This window comes from Nannobrachium achirus (assembly GCF_963921795.1).
Source record: "Nannobrachium achirus genome assembly, chromosome: 11".
In the NCBI taxonomy this organism is placed as follows: Eukaryota; Metazoa; Chordata; class Actinopteri; order Myctophiformes; family Myctophidae; genus Nannobrachium; species Nannobrachium achirus.
The window spans coordinates 48,984,735-48,997,607 of record NC_137820.1 but is presented as its reverse complement, the minus strand read 5'-3'; positions in this window follow the sequence as shown (position 1 = coordinate 48,997,607).

Here is a 12,873-nt window from a genome sequence, read left to right as displayed (position 1 = left end):
AAACGTGGCCGCCGCCATTACGTGAACAGGTCGGCACTTCAAAGGACAAACCTTTCACTTTTCAAACGCAGATATTACACTCAATTCGGCCTCAAAGTAAATTCTATTAACCCAGTACATTATATAAACACAGAGACACGTTCTGATGTGCCCCTTTATGGTTCTACATACCTGGAAACAGGTGAAAATGTTAGAAAGAAGTGGAGACAGCAAACGTGTTGACTTTGGTTCACCGTGCTCTCAATTGGCTATGAGAGAGCAGAGCGCTTGCGCACTAGAATACACTCTGGTGAGCAGTTCTCAAACTTGGGCCAACACTGCCACCTATTGACCGGAGTTATTATTGTTTTAGGTTGAGAATGGAATAAATCACACAAACTGGGTTACTTTAAAAGAATAAATAAAATACAGTCAGTCTCAACACACTTTGACACAGAAAACAATCACACTAATTGTGATCACACTTAGTGGGCATCACATACTCCCTGACAAATAAAAATGGCTCCTGACATTTTCCAAAAACTCAAAATCACTCAAATCAATTCAACTCTTAAACCTCTAGGTTTTCTCTTGGATCACTAACAGGTTAGCATAGTGGGTGAAATGTGTGTGGTGGGTGTATGGTAGGTATATGGATTGTACGGTGTGTGGGTGTAGAACATGGGATGCATGTATGGCATACCAAAGGGTGGAATGTATTGCATCAGTGTGTGTTGTAGTTGAGTGTGGTGAGGTGTGTGTTCAACAGGTGCGTACTGTACCGGGTGTCCTAATACTGAGCTTACTGTAACCTGCTCCTGCACTGACGGTTCCCCTAGTGAATCGTACGTGAGGCACTGTCTAGGCCTTCTATCACGGGTAGATCTCCTGATCTCTGACTGAACCTGCTCTACAGGTGCGGCTGGAGAGTGTGCTTGGGGACTGGGTTGGGGCATTGGGTATTCATCTTCTCCCTCAGGTTCAGAGACATCTTCCTCAGGTTCAGAGGCATCTTCCTCAGGTCTGTCTAGGACAGGTAAGTTCCCATCTGTGTTTTCTCTCTCTTCAGGTAACCGGACAGGATTAGGTAAGTATTCAGGTACAGTGTGACTTTCTGACCTTGCAGGTATTGGGGTGACAGTGTCCTCTGGCTCAAGATGTCTTTCCTCTGTCCTTTGAGCACGTATCCTTAGCCAGTATCCACCGTTACTGTCATCATCTGAATCACTTTCATCATTGTCACTCATGTCATCTTCTCTTTGTGTGTCTGACTCTCTGACTTGTTTTTGTCTCTTGTCTGTTTTCTTTTCAGGGGCAGTTTCGGTTTCAGTTGGGGTCATTTCCACAGGTAAGTCGTTCACCAGCAGCAGGAGATTGCGATGCAGTGTTCTGGTTTTCTGCTGGTCTCCGTTCTCTGGGCAGACAACGTACACTGGATTGTCAGCAAGCTGGCTTTTGACCACGTAGATAGCTTTCTCCCAGTAAGACCTCAACTTGCCTGGTCCTCCACGCTGACTGAGGTTTCTTACCAGAACTCTGTCTCCTGGCTGCAGTATGACTCCTTTTACTTTCTTGTCATAGTTTGCTTTCCCCCTTTCACACTGTTTTTACAAGCGATTCGGTAGGCTTCTGACATCTTTTCCGCCCATTTCGCTGCATATCCTCTTGGTGAGTATGATCCCCCTTTCTCAGTTAACCCAAACAGCAAGTCAACTGGGAGGTGCGGATGACGGCCGTAGAGGAGGAAAAAGGGTGAGTAGCCAGTAGCTTCATGTTTGGTGCAGTTATAAGCGTGTATTACTTGCGGGAGGTGGTCCTTCCACCGCAGTTTCTCACTTTCAGTCAGTGTCCTCAACATCTGGAGTATGGTCCTGTTCAGCCTCTCAACCGGGTTGCTCTGTGGATGGTAGGGTGAAGTTCTAGAGTGGCCGACTCCAGACAGCTGTTGCAGAGTTTGGAACAGTTTATTTTCAAACTCGCGGCCCTGGTCATGGTGTAATTTAGACGGATATCCATACCTAGGTATGAAGTCATTGAAGATGCGCTCTGCCGCTGTTTTTCCACTCTTGTTCTTTGTGGGGTATGCCTGGGCAAATCTAGTGAAATGATCGATTACGACTAGAATATACTCGTACCCTCCAACACTGGTCTCTAAATGTAAGTAATCAATACATACGAGCTCTAAAGGGAAGTTAGAGGTTACGCTGCCCATGGGAGCTCGGACATGTGTGACAGGCTTCTTAGACTTAATACATGGGCATTTTCGGGTCACATACTCCTCAATTTCTTTGGACATAAAGGGCCAGTAGAATCTCTCCCTTGCAAGGTGGAGCACTCTCTCCGTCCCAACATGGCCCATCTCGTTGTGTAGATGTTTCAGAGCGAGTGTTCTATACTTTGTAGGGAGGACCAACTGCCTGTGCGGGTCAGTCTTTCTGAGCTTTCTGTAAAGGAGGTCATTGTCAATGTAAAGTCTGCTCCATTCATGAAGCAGCTTACGGGTTTCTCCACTTAGGGTTTTGCGCACTTCATCTGTTAACTTTGTGTTTGACTCTTTCAACTCCATGATCGTCCTTATGGCTTGATCCTCTCTTTGGGCCTTTACCAACTCATCGTGACTGATGGTGTGCAGGGGGGGGGTCAGACTGCTGGTCAGAGTCTGGAGTAGATATGTTAAGCGCTGCAACCCATGCCACGTCTTTACTTTCTGCTGCCTGACTTCCATCCCACGTCGCACGCACTGCCTCATCAGAGAGCTCCTCTGTACATGTCCTTTCATACCTCTCCATATCCAGAGGGAGGCGGGATAGGGTGTCTGCGTCTATATTTGACTTTCCAGGCCTGTATTTGACATCAAACCTGAAATCTGCGAGCTCCCCAACCCACCGATGACCGACAGCATTGAGTTTGGCTGTACTCATGACGTAGGTCAACGGGTTGTTGTCAGTATAGATAGTGAAGTGGGGTGCATAGTACAGGTAATCGCGGAATTTTTCACACACAGCCCATTTTAATGCGAGGAACTCCAATTTTCCACTATGCATATGGTAATTGCGTTCGGCTGGTGACAGTGTCCTTGATCCATATCCAATGACTCTCAGTTTCCCATCTTGATGCTGATACAGAACAGCTCCTAGGCCTTGGTCAGAGGCATCAGTATGCAGCCTAAAGGGGAGGTTAAAGTCGGGGTACGCCAAAACAGGGGGGTTTGTGAGGAGATCGACCAGTTGTTCAAGGGCTCTCTGGTGTTCAATGTTCCATTCTATGGGCTCTCTAGAGGGCAACTGGGGGCGTTTGGGGTTTTTAATGCGTGTCGGGACTGGGGTCTGCCCCGGCTTGGTTTGGAGCAGCTCATAGATGGGTCGGGCAATTCTGGAAAAGTCCTGAATGTATGAACGGAAATACCCCAAAAATCCAGTTATCTTCCTCACTTCGCCAACTGTTCTTGGTGTCTTACTTGTCAGGGCTTTCACAGCATCAAGGTCTCGTGGGTCTACTTTGACTCCTTCTGCTGACACGAGGCGACCCACGTACCTGACTTCCTGTTTGAAGAGGTCACATTTCTCAGACCTCAATTTCACTCCGTGAAGTTGAAGGGCCTGTAGAACTTTACGGATGGTCTCAACATGTTCTTCAAATGTCTTTGCGTAACAGAGTACGTCGTCGAGGTACGGGATACAGCATTCGTCCCTGAGGGGACCTAGCATCTCCTCCATGCTCCGCTGGAACGCCGCCGGGGCATTAGAGAGTCCAAATGGGATGCGGACCCATTCGTAGAGACCCCACGGAGTAATGAAGGCAGTGAAGGGGCGTGAACTATCAGCAACAAAGCCCTGATGGTATGCTTTGCCCTGATCTAAGATGCTAAACCACGTGTAGCCTCCTAGAGTGTCTGTCAGGTCTTGTATTCTAGGCAACGGGTGACGATCAGGGACAGTCTTTTTATTCAGGAGGCGATAGTCAATGCACAGACGGAGGCTGCCGTCCTTCTTCCTGACACAGACAACTGGGGCAGAATATGGGGACTTGGACTTGACTATCCAGCCTTTCATTAACAGTTCCTGTATGTACTCCTTCACCTCTTTAAACAGTGGCTTTGGGACTGATGAGTACGTTTTCTGGACAGGGATTGCATCATGGAGGGTGATGGTCATCTGCAGGCTCGGTATACACCCAATGTCATTACTGTCACGTGCAAAAGCACCAGCCTCTTCACAGAGCATCTTGTTGACTACTTCCTGCTGTTGCTCATCAAGGTGACTGAGGTCAACGGGGGGTTGGAATGGGGTGGGGCTGGGGTCAGCCGACGCTGAAGCAGCAGTGTGGAGGGGCATTGTGGACCCGGGGGTTTCAGGTGAGTATGTTGGGAAGGGGGGTTGGCGTGGGGATGAGCTGGTGACAGCGGGGGTTGTAACGGCACTGCTGACGTTCACTGAGGGCTGGGGGATTTCAGAGGGGTCCGTTGCAATGACTTTTTCAATACAGTGAATACTGCCAAGGGCTGTCTTTCTTGGGAGGGTGACTGCATGCTTTGTGTTGTTTCCCACGGCCACTGTTAGATAGGGCTTTCTGGGGTTTTGCACCTTCAGCAGGCCTTCTCCGACATCCAGTTCTGACAGTGGTATGCTGTTGTCATCAGGCTCAAACAGGAAAATAGGGTCGGACAGTTCCATATGGGGCGGGACTTGGCACTTGACCCAGGCCACTTGACCTGCTGGAATGACAGTGTCTTGTCTACCTGTTCGTAGGCGGCCACATTGCTCAGGGGGTTTGTCAGTCTGTATGAAGTTCACCAGGAGCTCTGCTTTCTCTGCTGGAATGACCATGGCGTTACAGAGCAGGCTGGTGAGGGTTGGGATCAGCCTTTCAGGTTGTTCCTGTATCATTACTTCCAGCACATTGAAACCCAGCAGGGGTCTCTCCAGGACAAGACTGCTTACAAGGAAAGGGACAGTGATTGACAGGTTAGGATTCTCATTCCCCTTCAAGTTAACTGTAAGGGCCACCCAGCCATCAAATGGAAGGATCTCGCCATTCACTGCATAGACTTTTAGCTCCTCTTCATCATCAATGATCTCACTAAGGGGTCTAATGGGCATGTTAGGTAAGTATTTGTTTTTCCAAACTCTATCAATCATGCTTACTTGGGCCCCCGTGTCAAGCAGAGCACTGACTGCTAAACCGTTTAGGTTACACTGGGTTAGAGCTCTTCTCCCCACAAGCTTGGCAAGGCATTCACTTTTGCTGTAAGGTAAATCAGGGGTGGGATCAGGGGTTATATCTGGTTGTCTCTGTATCTGGTTTACAACTTTGTCTTTTTTTTCAGGGGAGGGCTTTTTCTCTTTTCCTCGTTCTTTATCAGGCTCACTAGTTCGACAGGTGTCAGTTTGGGACAGCAATTTGGAACCGGTCAATGTTTGTCCCCCTGCAAGGACCGGCTCCAGTTTCCCTGCCGCGGCGGTCTCTTCAGGCAGCCCACCGCTCGGTGGCCTTCCTCACCACAGTGGAAGCAGTGAGGGCAGTTAGGGAGATTCTGTTCAACACACTTTACACAGCCATAAGGTCTATCCCTCTGTCTGTCTGTCTTGCCTGTTCTGACCTGTGCCTGCTGTTCTGGTTCCTGAGGACGAATAGACTGTTGCATGAGCTCTACAAGACTGGTCAGCTTTTCAACCTTCTCTGTTAACTGTTGAATCATATCAGGCTTAGGCTTCTTCCCTGAGCTCTCCTCTCTGACACTAGGAGAAGACTGCGCTGCGCTAACCTCAACCTCTGCACTGTGTACACTTGTAGGCTTCTGACGACTGACTGGGCCTAAACGTCGCTGTCTTTCACTCTCATCACTCATCACTTTCTTCATCTGTTTGAGGATGACCTCATCTGGAACACTGGAGTCTACGAGTAATGGTTTGAGCTCTCTGCGAATGTCATCATGTTTATGGCCTAGACCTTGATAAACAGTGTGGAGGAAAACATCCTGGACTGTACCTGCATTGTACTTAACATCAGCATCAGTGTGTCTTGAGGCTAGCAAAATCTTTTGTTTCAGTCCTATGACTCTGTATAAGAACTGTTGTGGTGTTTCACTATCCTTTTGTTTAGTGCACATAAGTTCTTGAAACAGCTCTGTGTTGCTCTGTTCACCCAGGTGAGAATGAAGAAAACCTTTTAGCTCATCAACAGATAAATCATCTTTAACCATAAGCATGTCTTTAAAGTTCCCAGGTTTGATAACTCTTAAGACTGCTCTCACAACTTCTGCATCGCTGAACTGTTCCTTTAATCCCTCCTCAATTTGTCTGCAGACACTATTGTAGCTAATGTCGGACCCCTGGTCTCCAATCTGACCTCCCTGGATCTTAAATTCCCTGCGATGGAGGTAAGAAAGCTCTCGCAGAGAGACCAATTTGTCCGGTGACACAGGTGCGGTGTGTACATTTTTACCTCTGGTGTCTGGTGCATTCCTACCCAGTGTCATGGGCTGAATATTTGACTGTGGCTGAGAAACATTTTGCGAGGTATGTGTGGGCATGTACTGCGAAATCTGTTTACTCAGCTCCTCATAACTAGTAAGCATCTTCTGTAGTGTAGCATCATGAGTGATCACATTTTCAGTAGTTTCAATAACCTCATTAGCATCATGACTTACATTAACATTGACATCATCAACTTTCCCGTTAGAAAATGGATCATGTGTTACACCCTTTTGTACACCAGAAACTTGAACCTGTGTGATGCTATCAATTATCTCTTTCATATCCATTAAATGTTTCATTCCTGCATCCTCTAGATCTAATAAGGCCTTACTGTACACATAGTCGGTGACGTAGTCGAAACAGCCCTCTTCATCCTCTGCGGTGAGATGAGACAGACGAGACTGGTCCATCCCTGGCACTTGAACCAAGGCCTTTGCGAGCCGAAACAGGTCGTTTGCAGGTAGAGTGAGCAGGCTCTTTTTGATGGACCACACCAAACTTTTCCTCTCACTGTCTGCCATGGCTGCTTCACGACGCCTTGCACTTGGTACACAGTCCAGGATCACTTTACAGTCTCTCTCTCCGACGGGTGGTCACTTCTCCGTGGCACAGTCCTCCCTCTTCAGACGTAGCGGGTGGCACATCAGTTGTCATCAGAAGTAGCGATTGGCATAACACAGTTCGTAGTCTTCACCAGTGGATGCAATTGACGGCACTGACTGGACTTACACATCAGATGGGGCGGTTGACACAGCTATGTGTGTACTTGTCATCAGCTAGGGCAGCTTGCTTCAGTTGATGCAGCTGAAGAACGCTCCTCTGTCAGTGGACCTTTACACCGGGTGTTGCTCCCTGGATCATCGGGTCACGCTTGGTCCAAAGTTCAGGATCACTGGATCAGCTAACCAGCCTGCAGGTGGCGCCGATCCCGGACGAGCCCCCAATACTGTTGCAGCCACCGTAGGAATACGGCACCAAGCAGCAGATATATGATAACCTGGAAACAGGTGAAAATGTTAGAAAGAAGTGGAGACAGCAAACGTGTTGACTTTGGTTCACCGTGCTCTCAATTGGCTATTTTATTCACAATTCACAGTTTACAATAAATTCTCTATCTGTCTACTACTGCTGCACTGTCCTTTAATTTATACAATTTTACCCAGCATCAATAATACTGTCTTCTTTTACTCAGCATTTAATACTGTACCTTGACTCACTGTCTATCTAGACATTTACTATACATTCACATTCTTTGTCATTATACATCCACTTCACATCTCAGTCACATTTCCTTTACATTTCCTTGTTCACAGAACCTTCAAATGCATCAAACAATAAACCAAAAACAATAACACAACACTCTGTCATCATTTTGATCCATATTGCATTCAAAAAGATACACGTCCCCTCTGTAACAGTATCTTTTACATTAACACTTCCCAAATTCGGTTTGGTTATTAATTGGCTTGCATCTAAGTGCATTTTACTTTAAAGATGCTAAAAAGCATCAAGGACCCAGTACCAAGCAGTAGTAGTGACAGTAACCCCATTCACCATATTTACATCATACTATCTGTGTAGTTTTAAACCATTTCCCCACAATCTGTACTTCATACAGTACACAACATCATAAATGGAGCCAGCCATTACCCAAATAAAACATAAACCTACAGTAATAATGGAGGAGTGATGCCCAAACACTTAGCATTAAGCACAACATTAGAAACGTGGCCGCCGCCATTACGTGAACAGGTCGGCACTTCAAAGGACAAACCTTTCACTTTTCAAACGCAGATATTACACTCAATTCGGCCTCAAAGTAAATTCTATTAACCCAGTACATTATATAAACACAGAGACACGTTCTGATGTGCCCCTTTATGGTTCTACATACCTGGAAACAGGTGAAAATGTTAGAAAGAAGTGGAGACAGCAAACGTGTTGACTTTGGTTCACCGTGCTCTCAATTGGCTATGAGAGAGCAGAGCGCTTGCGCACTAGAATACACTCTGGTGAGCAGTTCTCAAACTTGGGCCAACACTGCCACCTATTGACCGGAGTTATTATTGTTTTAGGTTGAGAATGGAATAAATCACACAAACTGGGTTACTTTAAAAGAATAAATAAAATACAGTCAGTCTCAACACACTTTGACACAGAAAACAATCACACTAATTGTGATCACACTTAGTGGGCATCACACTACCATATATATATATATATATATATCACTACGATTATGTGCTTTGCCCATTAAGCCACCTAAATGTTTCTCCTAGAATCCTTAGAATGCAGACAAGCTATTCTATTAAAATGAGGCAGAGGTTATGTGACAGTGGCATGCTGATGCTGACTTTATTCATTTATTTATTTAACTTTTCTTTTTTTCTTTCTATAATTTTTATCCCACGATTTTGCAACCCAGTTTTTCACCCAGTGCCCAATTGCCTAAGCTGTAATCCTGGGCTCTCAGATAGGCAAGCAAGCAACCAAACTGGCCAACATGAATTTACTGGCATAAGGTCTTGAATCGTGGAATGGGCGAATCGTTTCAGCCCTAATAAATACTAGGGCAACAGGGTCTTCAGTAATCTTCGGCTTGTTGGCAATCGCCTTGTGGCACTTTTGCTGCAGTAAAACTGTTGTTCTCACAATTGTTTGTGAGAATAACACATTCTCCTCACAGTTAAGGGAAGCAAGGGATTCTAGGCAAGACACAGAATAAACTTCTAAGTTATACATGGGATCATGGCTATGTTCCCTCGACCCCACTGAGGTTAGGGTCAGGGTTTGGGTTAGGTTTAGGCATAGTGGTTAACATTCACCAGCGTCGGCAGGTTAGCTACTCACCAGGTTAACATTCACCCGTGTCGCTGAGGGAAATTGAGCCCCGGCCTATGCTTGCTTCTTCAACAATGGTGTGTGTGTGTGTGTGTGTGTGTGTGTGTGTGTGTGTGTGTGTGTGTGTGTGTGTGTGTGTGTGTGTGTGTGTGTGTGTGTGTGTGTGTGTGCATGCGTGTCTCAGGTGTGCTGATTGCAGATGATAAGCAAGCATGGAGAGAGAGAGAGAGAGAGAGAGAGAGAGAGAGAGAGAGAGAGAGAGAATAAGTGTGTGCACGTATAAAGATTGTGCACATATGTTATGCATATGTGTACAGTATGTGGTTGCCTCTGCACAAGAACATTTGCACTGATGCATGATTAAACGTGTGTGTGTGAAGCTGGTTTTACTGATTGAATGTGCAGAATGTATAAAAAAATAAAGCTGATCCCACACATCTTGCAAATGTTTTATATTGTGGTTCCAACGGCATCTCTAGAGAGGCGTCAGCTTGTGAAAAGGAACAGCCTTTCACGAGCCAGGATGAGGGGGGTGGACTCTCACCAGACTGAGAATTCAACGCTTGTATCGTACGCTGGACAAAATGATCAGGTTTTTGGCTCTGTGACAAAATCTTAATATGCATGTCAAGCTTGTCAAGTGGCAGATGGGGAGAAGTGCTACACCTGTCCCCCTTTCCCCTTATGTTAACAAGTCCTGTCAGGCTCGCTGGTCTGGCTGTGGTAGAGAACAACAGTGACATGGGGTCAATTCAATTTCTAATATTTTAAAAATCTAATGAGAAAATACAAATGTGACCTTTTGTCCTATTGCTTCCCCCGTCACACACAAACACGCTCGCGCGTGCGCACACACACACACACACACACACACACACACACACACACACACACACACACACACACACACACACACACACACACACACAAATACGATGCAAATTAAGTCTTCACATTTTCAACGGACCCAGTATGTTTTTTGGGGGAGATGGGAGAAATGAAAGAGATACAAGCGAAATGCTATAGTAATTAACTTAGCATTGATTCCCAGCAGGAACACCTTCTAAGCCGCGGCAGAACCCCCTGAACCCCGGTACTGCCGTGCAATCAGCGTTTTATTTATAAACATATTTTAAAAAACAAACACACCAAATGATAAACAACGCGCGCGGGTCGTTCAGTGCAAGCCAGCAGGACGTGCACACACTACGTGTTTGGGCGGCCACTTACTTAGAAGCTGCTGCTGGCTGTATTTCTGCCGTTCATTTGCATGGAGCGAGATGGGGTAATCCGCGAGAAAAAACAGCGTTCGAAAGTACATTACGTCCTCGTCGCACGCACATCGATCTAATTCCATGTATTCCACTCATTCCGAAGCCTCCATTTCGCCTGTCGTCTGGTCGAAAAACACGAGGGGATGGGCTAAACCAGGCTGCAGCACACACAGTGAAGGGGAACGTAATGGCCGCTCGTGGAGCCAGTGGCAGAGCCAGCCGATGACGTCATCACGTTTCTGACGTGATCCGATTGCACAACATCTCTTAAAGAGACAGAGCACGACCTGCGACTGTATTTTTCAAAAAATTATGATTAATTTCATAAATTACGGCGAAGTACGGGAATAGACGATTGGCTGAGGGGACCCAGTAGGAAGTCCGAGGGAGTGCGGCCAGGCTTAGAAGGTGTTAAATTAGCATACCGTAATTGCCTAATTGCAGATTTGGGTGCTTGATAGAGATGTGACGAAGGAACTCCCCTCCCTTTCATTTTCTATTAATCTTCTATGTAATCACAGGACATTAACTAGGCACCTAATTGTAGCTCCCCTCAAGGACTACAATTAGACTAAGCCTCTCTCTCTCTCTCTCTCTCTCTCTCTCTCTCTCTCTCACACACACACACACACACACACACACACACAATTCAAATTGTCCTATAGTGTGGTGTGTATCCTTGCGAAATGTCCTTTTAATACACAAAAACGAGAGCCCACACACACACACACACACAAATGTGCTCCCTCGCACACACGCACGCACGCACGCACGCACACACACACACACACACACACACACACACACACACACACACACACACACACACACACATGCTGTGTGTGACGCTGTGGGTAACCTGCAATCACACACGGCTCCCAGCAGGATGTGTGAGCAGTGTGTGTCCTGGGGGAGGATACGACCATTAACGATTAGCATGTCATTCATCAGGTGTGTAAGGCCTATCCATGCGCGCAGCAGATAGGGGGGGACGGGGGGGATTAACACCCCCACTTTTTTTGGGTGGGGGGGATATCCCCCCCACCCAAAAAAAAAGTTAAAAAAAAAAAAAAAAAGTGTGAAACAACTGGAAAGCACACTCCTGACTGGTACTATTAATGACACTGTCGGCAAATACCCAGAACTGGATAAAGACAAATTGGAAATTCAATTGGCCATGTTTAAACAGTACAAAGTAAAAACAACTGCAGATGCTGTGAAAATTCTACAAGAAATGAATCCTGAGACGCGTGGGCTATTCAAGGATATAGAGACACTTGTCAGATTGTTGTTGGTGGTGCCTGTTTCATCTGCTGAGGCGGAGCGCAGCTTCAGTGCGTTGCGTAGATTGAAAACATGGTTGCGATCTACAATGACTCAGAAAAGACTCAATGGTTTTGCTGTGTGCCACATTCACCAAGACAGGCTGGATAAATTGGACAGAAAAGACATTGCTCAACAGTTTGTGCAGGGTAATGATAGGAGGAGGTTGTTATTTGGTTCCTACATGGAGCCTACCCCTGGTCAGTGACTTCCCTGTCCCCAGTGAGCCCGGCCACCTGGTGTTAAAAAAAGTGCTGCAGCTGTTGGCCTGTTACTCCTTCAATAAAAAGATCTAATATAGACTTAATGAATTTGTATGAATGTGTATTTCATTTTAAAAATGCCTTGAAATCTGCGTAAAACAACTGTGTAATTCAGCTCAAGTGGAGGGGATATGTCCCCCCCTCCTCAGGGCAAAAGTGGGGGGGATATCACCAAAAGTGGGGGGGATACCCCAAAATTTTTCGCGCGTGCTACGCGCGCGCACATACCTCCCAGATATGTCCCCTTCACTTTTAAAATGCCTCCTGCGCCCCTGGGCCTATCCCAGGGGGACAACAGGTTGGGTGGCTCCTTATTATAGAGCTATGACTGCCATCCAGGGGTGGGAAATGTACTCAAATGTTTTACTTAAAGGGGCACTCCACCACTTTTAAACCTATGTTCATATAATTGGTCCTCACTCAAAAATAGCTTTTTTTTTTTTTCTCAGAGGAGGGTCTGTGGGCAGGTCAGAAACCCATCGTCTTGTGACATCATCGATTGCCAATCCAGCTTATAGAAACTGCAGGCTTTCTATTCCTGAAAAGTTGCAATCTTAAAGTGGAAGTCATTGTTCTCGCGATAATAAAAATCTAAATATTTTTTTCAAAAATATTGATCATTATTATTATTTTTTTTAAATGATGATGTCACAAGACGATGGATTCTGAACTTCCCACAGCTCTCCTAGGAGACTTGGACTGAGTAGAATCTTTTTT